Genomic DNA, 11,553 nt, shown 5'->3' with positions numbered 1-11,553 from the left:
GAACCACCCGTTCCATACAAAGGGTGAGGATTTAATTGCTTATTCAAATGTTAATAATGGGTGTATATTGCATAAAAGTAATTATACTGCCATAGCTGGTGTCATATTTTCAAACTGTACTTGCAAAGAGGATAGAAAACATGCACACACACACACACACATCTAAAAACAGAATGCTTCATCAGCAATTAAGAGACAGATAACTTTTTGTGCAGAACATCAATCAAATCCCCGTCTCTTCCCACGTCTCGCCTTTATTTTGTTATTCGTCACCAAAATGATTAATAGTCACTTAGCGTATTATTGCACTGCATGCTGCCACGGTTCCTGCAATTACACAATACTTAGCTTCTCAGCTGTCAGCGATCCGTGCCGGGAAGAGGATACTGCAGGTTCACATGGCAGAGGAGCAGAAGCAGAGGTTAATACACTTGCAGAGACGATGTGTCTCTTTAAGCACATCTGTTTCTATGACACAGTGTCCATTTGAGCACAGTTCCCTCACAGCCTGACAGTGTGTCTTCCACAGAAAGAATATTTCTACAGTGACAACCTATAGGGCTTAAAATAGAAACCAGTGCTGGAGTGCTGAAAACTGCAGTTCCTCCGATGAACACTTGAAGCTGGCTCCTAAAGGAAATAAAGGGGCCTTATATCAAAATACCAAACTTTTGGTCTTTATTGCTCATTTCTCTATTCTTAAAAACTGACAGGGTGTGATATTAAACTATAAAAAGGCTTACTAAGTATCGTTTGAATGTCAGGTGAGGTCTTTTAGTTGTCACCTCAGCTAAAGGCTCCTGTACGTATGAAAATAGATCTGTACATTTAAAAAAGTAGAACCATCACCACTCACATACTCACACCTCTACTCTATGTTGGGATTGCATCGACCGAAAAGCACCTTGACAAATAGGCCTCACATAGACCTCCTCCTCTCCTTCGCTGCTGTCAAAGTAACATTCAGCTGCTGTCTGATCTCAGCCAAGCATTCTGTTGTAGTGGTCTGTCCTTGGAACCGGGCGATGTAACATCATATCTATGTTTGTAGTTTTTTTAACAACTCGTGGAATCTTTCCTCAAAAAGTTCAACCATTTTCCAAAATATTCTTCTTCTTTGTGTTTTGCTGGTCTGGCTTCAACTCCGGCTACACTGCCCCCACCAATTACGGTTGGTAGTGCAGACAACGTACAAAATACAGACAAAAAGAGCAGCTTTAAGGCCTTGTCTGTATGGAACACAGAGCATGATATGCCTTCATTCAGTCTCCTAACTTAACCCCTTGTTTGTCTTTGTGCCTTGAAGATTTTTTAAATAAATACTAGGTGAAAAAGGTTTCTTAGCTGGGCAGCTAACTGTACTAAAACACTGGATTAAAAGCACATGACTCAGTTTTAGTGGTAAGTTTAAATCTACAGCACCAATTACTAAGTATTAGTGTCTGTTCCCATCTTACCTGCCTTGTTAGTTTGTCTATTGTTGATTCCTTGGTGTCAGAATTGTCTATTAAGTACCTGGTTTTCTCACTCCCACCAGAGATGTAGGTGAGTGAGCAGTAAACAAGCTCTGGTTAGCGATCACCACATGTGAAATCTCATTTTGTGGGTCATAAGACAGTTAACTTGCTAATTCTCCAGCTGATAAGATATCCTGGTGACTTAGCATCTGCAAAAACCCTGACCCCTCTGCGCTGCCACCCTCTTGTCCACATATGGTAAATTCTGGCCCCTTAAAAAAATCCAACATGGCCTCCGCCTGAACTCAGGATCTGAGGTTTGGAAATGGAAATTGGTACCCTGAATACTAAAAATGCCCACTCATAAACGCAGCCCACTGGCAATGATAAATGTCTGACAATAACAGTGAAAACATAATTATTATTGATGAATCTCTGTTGAAAAGCAAAACAAATGTCAGCTGTCAGATGAAAAATGGCAAACCCTCTGGAGCATTCATCAAACCCACTGACAGGCTCTCCTCTTTGTTTTGAATATTTAAATACATCGACTGCAGTTGCAGATTTATGATGTACAGTCTCATGTATTGACCAACTCCTATCGTCGTTTAGAGATTTAAGAGTATGGGTTTTAGTTTTACCCTAACAATCACACTGCTCTTACTCGTATGGGGAAAATATCAGCCTTTGAATAAAAAAAAGTACCACATGACCTCATTCAATCCGGCCATTATCACTGAAGTAATGCATAAGCTGTAATTCCAGGTAGGACTGTGCCTCGTTTGTCAACGTCAGATGAAGGTTTCTCAAGACAAGGACCCATTAAGAGCTCAGACTAAGTGTTTCTTCTTTCAGAATATTATATGATAGCAATTTGTTTTAACTGTCTCACATTGCATAGCTCTGATTGACTCTCGTCTCGGGAGGCAAAAGGTTTATTTCCAAGGCTGGACTGATCTGCAGGAATGGGCTGTAAATGGAATGACCAATGAAGGGATGCCAGTCTCATCTAGAGCCAAAACATTCAATATAAGGAATAAAAAAAAGGGCTTTCTTAACAAAAGTACCCACAATGACAAAAACAGAAAGCTTAGCAAGCGTATTTGTCTTATTTCTAGTGAAAAATGAAGCATTAGACTAATACAAGCTATATTCACATGAAGAGTTTAAGATCTTATTTTAAGATAATAAATTGCAAGAAAATGAGTCTGGGTTGCTACCAATTGAGTAAAAATATCTGCCAACGCAGCAATAAGCATGTTTTACTTCAGTTTCTGGTAACCACGAGTCTGTCCTGCTGCAGCTGCTCCGTCATAAATACAACAAAGCATCAGTTACTTTCCTTTTAACTGTGCAGCCAAACAAGACCCCCTCATTCAGCAGACTGCACCAAAAATATGACTAATATGTTGTCTATGCCACAGCTTCTTTACATTTAACATTGTCATTAGGGATCAGTCTCTGGTGATCGTTGCAATAATGATGGGAGACAAGGTCACAGCAAGTTAAGGTGGAAGAATGCTGGAATAACAAACAGGACTTCCATCCAGGAGACCTTAGAAAAGCCGAAGCTCTTCATAGACCTCTTTGTGACATAATATACATTGCATACAATGGCTAACATATTTATGAAGGTTCTCTGTCATCTAGGTCATGGTGATAAGAAAGTAAATCCAATGGCGACTGGGATTCATTGAAAATCTTGTAGACATTTCCCCGCTTATGCATAACGCTGCCTTAGTTCTCAGGTCAAGTCCTGTCCTCAACCTGAGTCAGCGTTGACATCCCCTCTTCAGGAAACATCACCTTAACCACCAACTTTTATTTAATCTAACCAAGTGTCTCCTGTTTTAACCTAACAGTGATCTTTGGTAAGTAAGTAAACTTTATTAAGTATAGCACCTTTCACAGAGCATAGTCACAAAGTGCTTCACAGAGAATCAATATCGACAATACAATGTGCAATGAATAAGACAATACTGAAAGTAGACAAAATAACAACAAATGACAAAAGATGGTCAAAAGCCATAGCAAACAAATGAGTCTTAAGCTGCTTTTTAAAAGTCTTGGTGGAAAAAGGTTGGAGGAATATTTCTTTTAAAACTTGAGACACTGGGATCTGATTCCATGCCTACACACTTCTTGAGTTGTCTCTCATCAAACATTGAGGCAAAGTGGAGGACGATGATAACCTTACAGAGATGAGCATCATGCATCCAACTAAACCCTGAGTTGCTGCTTTATTAAATCCTCTATAATATTAGAAACAGATATGTTGTCAAAAAATGTGGCAAACTAATTTCTTGCAGACTTGGGTTGTGGAGTGTTTCAATGCAAGTGCTTCCCACAGTCTGATCGTTACAGCTGAGGTTACTACAGGTGAAAACAGAAAAGCTCCCTTCTTTTGGGGTTGATTTCTCATCATTCATACTGCGCACTGTGATCAGCTTGACAGAACTTGATCTGAACATGTCAGTAAGCATCTGCAGATTTGTGACATTTCATCAACTCATCAATCTGACACAACTGTCCATGCTTTTAACTTCCCTCTGTGCAGCAGCGCACGTATACCTCCATCGACACTGTGTTTGTTTACCACCAGGGTCATGGCAGCGCTGTGATTAACTCTAAATCGACCCCTGAGGACTAATATTTTTTACCTGACGATTACATAAGAGTGCACATCAGGCAAGTTGTCAGTTTAAAGGCCAGGTGTTGTCATTTGTGTTCCCACAGAGTTACGTACATGCGTTTCCAAGTTTTCGTGTGAAGTTAAGCAATTAACAACCTGCGTATGAATGGTGGACACAGACAGGTTGTTGCAGAATGCAAATAAATGTAATTTGAATTGCTTAAAACACTCATCATACATTATTTGAAAGGAGATAAAAGTCCAAATCTTGTGTTTTCTCGCTTTAAATGATGTCACTCTCAAAAGAGACTTACCTGATTTTGACTGGTAATGAAACTATGACATCTGTTTTCCACTTAATAACAAACTGTAACTTGCAGCAGAGTTTAAATGACATCAAACAAAGTTGGTTAAACATGTATCTACATCTCTTCATCCTGATGTCTGGATGTGTTCATGTTGGAATGGGAAATCATTATCAGTTGGTTTGATCTAGACTTAGATCGATGGCTCCTGTCATTCTCTTTAATAACTTGTGTTTATTTTTAAACCTGTCAGTAGTGTTTCAACAGAAGAAAAACTCTAACAACGTCAGCTTGAGCCAAGTAAAATAGTACGTGTGCTACCTGGGAAAATTGATTGAGATTTATATGAAACACTCACGCATTTGTGTTGGCCTGCAAAACTGAGAGAACGGCATGGAAATCCCCTCTTAAAGATTTCATGTTCCTCCTTCTTTCCGCCCTCTCTGCTGGCGTCGGCCATTAAAGCGCTCACGCTGTTCACTTTATCATTCTTATGACCCCCATCTTCGCCATCGGTACTGAAGCTTTCCTCCCCCTCTGTCTCTAATTCATCATCCTTTATAGAGACTAATAGGCTCGAGGTGACACCAGGGAGAGCCGGCGATGACTCCTGGCTGCTCAGATCCACTCAGAGTGAAGGGTTTTCATTTGCCTCCAAGACACGGTGAAATTCATTTGTTGCAATGGCACCCAATTTTCTCCTGGCTTAGAGCGAAAAAACCTCTGCAAATCTTTACGAGGCTTCTTAAGAGGAGATCTACAGCTTGAGTATAAGAGTGCAGTATGATGTTGTTTCCCTCCTGGTCACCTCTTACTGTTAAAATTACTTCTCTTATATTAAATGGCATGTATTTTATTCTGTGTCTGTGGGATATTTGCAAAGATGCATTTGTATTTTAGCTTAATGCAAGCTTTAAGGGGAAACCCTGGAGGTATTCACACCAGAAAAACATACCGTGAAACCCAGAATATAAGTTGCATCAGTATATAATGCACAGCTTGTTTTGGGGCGCTCACAGAGGGAAACAGGTTTCCACTGTGCTCCTCCATGAAGACTTCCACTGCACTCAGTATTGTGCAGCTCCTATGCAGATGTGAAGCTATGTATCATCACAGTGCTGCTGGCTACTCTTGCAGTAGTTGATCTCAGCCTGTGGTAGCAGTGATAATAGTGAGGCATGGACAGACCCACTCGCTGAGACATGCACCATCCCCCTCCGCTGGTCACTTATCTTTAATTGAAGAGTCTTTTGTGCATGATTATGACCTAAAGAGGGAGGAAAGCATTGGAAAGAGGCGCTGCTAGACTGGTTAGCCTTGCAATGTATGCATGCTTTGCACATTGAAGTCGTTGCTCGCTTCTTGGAACGCCATCTCCTGGGTTAAATACTGCAACACAATACTTCTGTTTACATTTTATACTGGCTGCACTGGTGGCATATTGGTTGCACTAGCTCCCTTTTTAAATGACAAAAAAATTATTGTCATAAAGTACCATCAACATCAATATAACAACATAAATTGTCAAGTCAAGTCAAGTCAAGCTTTATTTATAAAGCACATTTAAAACAACCTCAGTTGACCAAAGTGCTGTACAGATATTAAAATACAATATAATCATACACAATATAACAATGAATAAAAACAATAAAAGAATAATAAGAGCTCCATTTAGGAAATAAAGAGTAAAGAAGTAAGAAGCCAAGGATTCTTGTTTAGCTGGGACTGAACGCCAAGGAGAAAAGATAGGTTTTCAGGAGTGTTCTGTAGGCTGTTCCACAGCTTTGGGGCTGCCACTGAGAAGGCTCTGTCCCCACGAGTAGAGAGTCTGGACCGAGGTACAGCCAGGAGCAGCCGGTTTGACGACCTAAGTGCTCTGGAAGTACTGTGCGGCTGTACAAGGTCTGATAAATAAGACAGTGCCAGACAATTTTAACACTTAAAAACAATGAATAAGACCTTGAAGTGGATCCTAAAGTTCACAAGCAAACAAGGTTAAGATGCAAAGACAGGACTGATGTGATCACGCCTTTTCTTTCCAGTCAGCAGGCGGTGCGGCTGCATTTGGACGACCTGTAGAGGGCGCAATGCTGACTGGTCGAGACCAACAAATTAAGAGTTACAATAATCTAAGCGTGATGTAACATAGGTGTGAATAACTCTCTCGAAATCGTTTCTAGGAAGATAAGGCTTCATTTTCCTAATAGTGTACTTCATGCATGTTCAAGGCAAAGCAGGAAGTAGGAATACAATCTCAGTCTAAATTTCAGTCTAAACAAGCCTTTTAAAGGAAGTATGTTTGCATATAACGCCAATGATAACACGTGAAGACATCTATGGATAATAACAGTTTTAAATCTGCCGAGCTGGAGAAAAGTGAAGGAAATGCACACAGAGGGACAGAGTAGACTCAAACAACGGGACACTACACACTCACACATGGTTTGGAGGACATAATAATACCTGGCAAACAATTACAGCTGATCTGTCGTCAGAAGCGTACACCATCATTTTTATGGTGAACAAATACGGACTGTGAAAATACTCCAGCTGCCCAATTTATGCAAATTTGATGCAAATATTGACTTTGCTTTTTATCTTTACAGACTAAGTACAGGGTACAACACCGAATGTTTGGATGGATAAATTGGTTTACAAAGCACCTGACCTCATCGTGAGAAGAGAGAGGACTTGTTGTTTCCTTTAATGCTGGCTTCATTTCACTCCTAAGGTGATCTTGCTCTAACTGAAACCACTTTCTAAAAGGCACCACAGTTATAAAAATACTCATGTTTTCTCTTTATACTAGGAGGGAATTTAACTAAAGAGTCAAATGAGTGAGGAACTAGATTAAATGGAGCTGTAGCAAAAGTTCAGTCATGAAGATTCATTGTTTAATAATTGTACATGTCTTCCTTCAGTTCATTCATGTCTTTGTTACCTTCCAAGTTCTCATCATCACCCTGTCTTTGTAGTTTCACTAGCTTCATCATCCTTACACGACATTATCAGACATCTCCCAAACCCCGCCCAGTCTTTAGTCATCAGCCTGATCGTGTGTGCCCATGTGGAAGGCGTCCAGTTCCTCTGGAGACATGCCGTGCTACCTTCTGCTTCACTGCTTCATGTGTCTGAAACCGGGAAGTCCTTTAGATAAAGGACGCATAAATCTCAACAGAGAAGATCAAGCGGGAAAACATCCGGTTAATTTTCAGAATAAAACTCAATCGTTTTTCACTTAACTACAACAACAAACTGTCACCTTAACAGCGGTGCCATGCCTGCAGTCAACAGGTCAGAGGTTTTCAGAGGACGATAAAGACAATATGGATAAAGAGAGGAGTCGGATAATCATTGATTCAGTGATTATCGTGGGAAAACCTCGGTCACATGACTCCAGCTGTCCGGCGGTCCTGATGCGTGTTGGCTCTGAAAACGCAACCAGTGGGTGTTGACGCACAAGACTGCAATGATCTGTTGGAAGTACCGGGTTAGACAACATAGTACGCCCTCTCTCCGTCACCACCCAGTCATCATCATCATCATCATCATCATGAATCTGACAAAGTCATGGGCCAACACCTCCACCACCAGTGCCTGGACTCCACAAGAGGACTGATTTACTGCCGCTCATAACGACACCCTTTGATCACCTGAACTCCCTGTAGAGTTCAAACACCAAAGACTCTCTGACAATAATTCAGTGTCTCATCATCTCTGCAAAATCAATATTGATCTTTAATTCATTTAACTGTCTCTCCTGATCGCACTGTATCTGGGGGATTAACTTAATATTTTTCAAAAAAGAGTTTCAGTTTTGTCAGCAGTCGAGTCGCTGACATGCTCCTGTGCTCATGATGTCAAAAACGTATGCATTACGTAAGCGCTGAGCACCAACAACCTCTTTGATGAAATGCTAATAGATATCTGAGTAGTACAATAACTGGTACAAGCTGGCAGTAATGGCAAATGATTATAGTTTGATTTAGCCTGCAGGCTATCATTAAATTTGAAGATGTCAAACTGAACTTAAAAAGCCCCATTAATCATATTTACTGAAGGAACTCTTCAAGCTAATGATGTGTAGTAAAGCCTTGAAGTGGTGACAAAGACATACAGGGTGTGTACTCAGAGTGCTAATAGTGTTATGCTAGCAAACGCCACCATGTGTTTATTCAGTGACGTGAGCTTCCTTCGGAGATGTCCTCAAAGTAAAATACATAAGAACCGAGTTCTGCAAAAACTAAACCTTGTTACGGCTTGAGCAAAGGACTAGGACCCAAATGCAGAGTACAGGGAAAAAGTATTTATTAAGCAAAAACCAAGGTTCAACAAAAAGCACCTTGCGGGTAAAAACAACTGAGAAAAAGTACAAAACTAGGAGTAACACAAAATCACCCAAAAGGGGAAAAAGGTTCTATCAAAAACTCACAAACAAAAACTAGGAATCAATCCTCTGGAAACAACTTGAGATAAGTAAACAGAAAAGCGTGGCTTGAATCTCCTCAGGAGCAAGGCTACAACGGGACATGGAGCATGCGGCTAAAGGAATAATCTGGCACTGGAGGAGTGTTTGGTGGTGGCTTAAGAAACCAGTGCTGATGAGCAGATCAGGGACAGGTGTGCCTGATGAGCCTCACTGCTGAGGAGACCGGCCCCGCCCCTACCCATGCAACCTGCAGGCAGAGAGAGAGAGGGTTAGGGCAAATCACACAACAAATTAGGACCATAAAAAACCTTCCAAATCTTCTGTACGAGCTGTGCACTGCTGCAGTCAAAGTTTGGATCAGTCAAACTCTGTCTGGTGATTTCCAAATATTAAAAATGATATAGTTATTAAGACAACATAGTGTACACATAGGATACAGATTCTTGTATAAAGGATGTGTTTCATTTCCAGGTAGGTTGACAACATTAAACAAATGAGCTTTGATCTTTTGGCACATAGGAGCGGGAGTACTGGAACGACCTGCTTCAGGAGAGGAAGCACGCAGAATCATTGACATCTTTACTTCTTCAAACTTCCTTTAATGTGAGGTCATATTTCTAAATACATTTTCATCTCTCTTTTACTGTATTCTTTTTATTGTGCTTCATCTCTTTAACCATGCTTTATTACTGTTTATATTATTGTTCTTTATCTCTAACACCCTGCATCCCTTTTGTTTATTTACTTATGTATTTATCGTTTATGCATCTGTGTTTTATCCTTGCATTTCCTCTGATGTGCTGTCCTCTTTTATAACCCTTTAATCATCTTTAATTGTCTTGCTTCAAAACTAAACTTTCCTTCAAGATCAGCCTTTTTTTTATCACATTTATTCTTTACTTTGCATTTATTCTTGACGACCTTTGGATTGCTCATTTTGTTCTTACCTTTTTGTGGAATTTTCTGGGCCTCTCTGTTTAGCCCAAAGGCTTTTATCTTGTTCAGTTTCTCCCTTCACTTTGTGTCAAAGCACTTTAAAATATGATGTCAAAGATGCTTAAAAAAATCAAGTTATTTAAAAAGCTGTCGTTACTGAAGTCATTTATTAAAAGACACAGTTTAACTATATCTTCACAGAATGTAAAATACATCTTTTTTAAAGTTATTTATGAATCATGATTCATCCTTAAGGAAATTCAAAGTGCTTTACAAAGTTAAAGAACAAGATTAAGAGTGTTATAAAATAAATATGACAGTAATTATGTAAGAGGAAAGTCAAAAGTTACAGCCGTGTGTTCATGAAAATGTCAGTGGCGATGTAAACTTCAGGTCTGGATGTTAATTTGGGTGAAAAAATGAGCACTCCCTGAGCTGAATATCAAGTGTGGTGCTTACAGAAGGAGGGAGCTCGATTTTTGGATGTGCAAGTCTCTTTCTCTCTTTAATTGAGTGCTTAACTTTTGTTTTAATTTGTCAAAGTGACATATAAAACATGATTTATCTGAATAATTGCTCATTAAATTGCTTGTATTTTATATTATAATGTTTGTTGTCGTTGTTATCTGTCTGTTTTTGTTTACTATGACGTGTGTTGCTTCCTCTCTTGGCCAGGTCACCCTTTTGAAAGAGGTCTCAATCTCAATGGGTCTTTTATCTGGTTAAATAAAGGTTAAATTTTTTTTTTTAAATGAAGCAGAAATAATTGGAACCTGTCCTGTTACACCATCAGGGAGACGTCTGTGGTTTTGCATGTTGTGTTGTAGTTGAAGCATTGAATGAGGAATACTTCTTAACCTGCAGCCTCTTTAAGTCTCTGTCCAACTGTTAGATAATCTTCCTCCTCTGCTGTTTATATTCAGCATCTAAAGTGTTCAGTAGCTTTACTATGACTGTTTTTTGTGCAGCAGGTGTCTGGTCATATGTTCTCGAGGTTGCTGCAGTTGTATTCAAGTGCAACATGACATGAGAGCGAGGAGTCAGTGTGAGGGCAATGCTCCTACATAGAGTGAGTCAGATGCGTTTGTGAATGCAAAGCACTCGGTTTGGTGATGCTGAATAAAGATAAATCTTCCGCCGCACAGAGGAAGGTTCGCTGGAAAACAGCTGAAAGCAAAACGCACATAATTAATATTTAAATTTTATATGAATCCGTTTATCATCTCCAAGCTGCTGAGGAGACATAAAATATTGCGGGCTGCTTAACTAAAGCGGGAAAAAAAAGCCTTATGGAGTATTGTATGTCCAGAAGTGTTATTTGTTTAATCCACAGGTAGACGATTAGCTGGGCGAGCTGAGTTATTGATCTCATCATCTAAATAAATGAGGAATTATTAGGTGAATTAACAAGGCAATGATAACATCATTTAGCAATCCCAATTTTAGACAACGTGGGAAGAAGATGCTAAATTACTCCGCTCAGAAACCGCTCTGGCGTTAATAGTATTTCCAATAAAGGGTAATTAGGTTTGATTAACTGGAACGTGCTTCCTTTGGGGAGAAAAATATTAGGCTGAGAAATGTGCTTATTCCTAAACTGAATAACCAATGATATTTTTCCTTCTTGGGTTCTTCTCACATGAAAGCAGAGTCAGTGCTTATACAGGCATAAATACAATGGAGGTATAATGCCTGAATATAACTTGATGCTTATGAATGCAACCATTTGAATCACAAATGTGCCACAAAGCAGGGACGCAAATAAGCTGCTCACCTGAATCTACTGCAGAACGT

The sequence above is a fragment of the Notolabrus celidotus genome, chromosome 8, assembly GCF_009762535.1.
Source record: "Notolabrus celidotus isolate fNotCel1 chromosome 8, fNotCel1.pri, whole genome shotgun sequence".
In the NCBI taxonomy this organism is placed as follows: domain Eukaryota; kingdom Metazoa; phylum Chordata; class Actinopteri; order Labriformes; family Labridae; genus Notolabrus; species Notolabrus celidotus.
Note: the sequence above shows the minus strand (reverse complement) of the source record.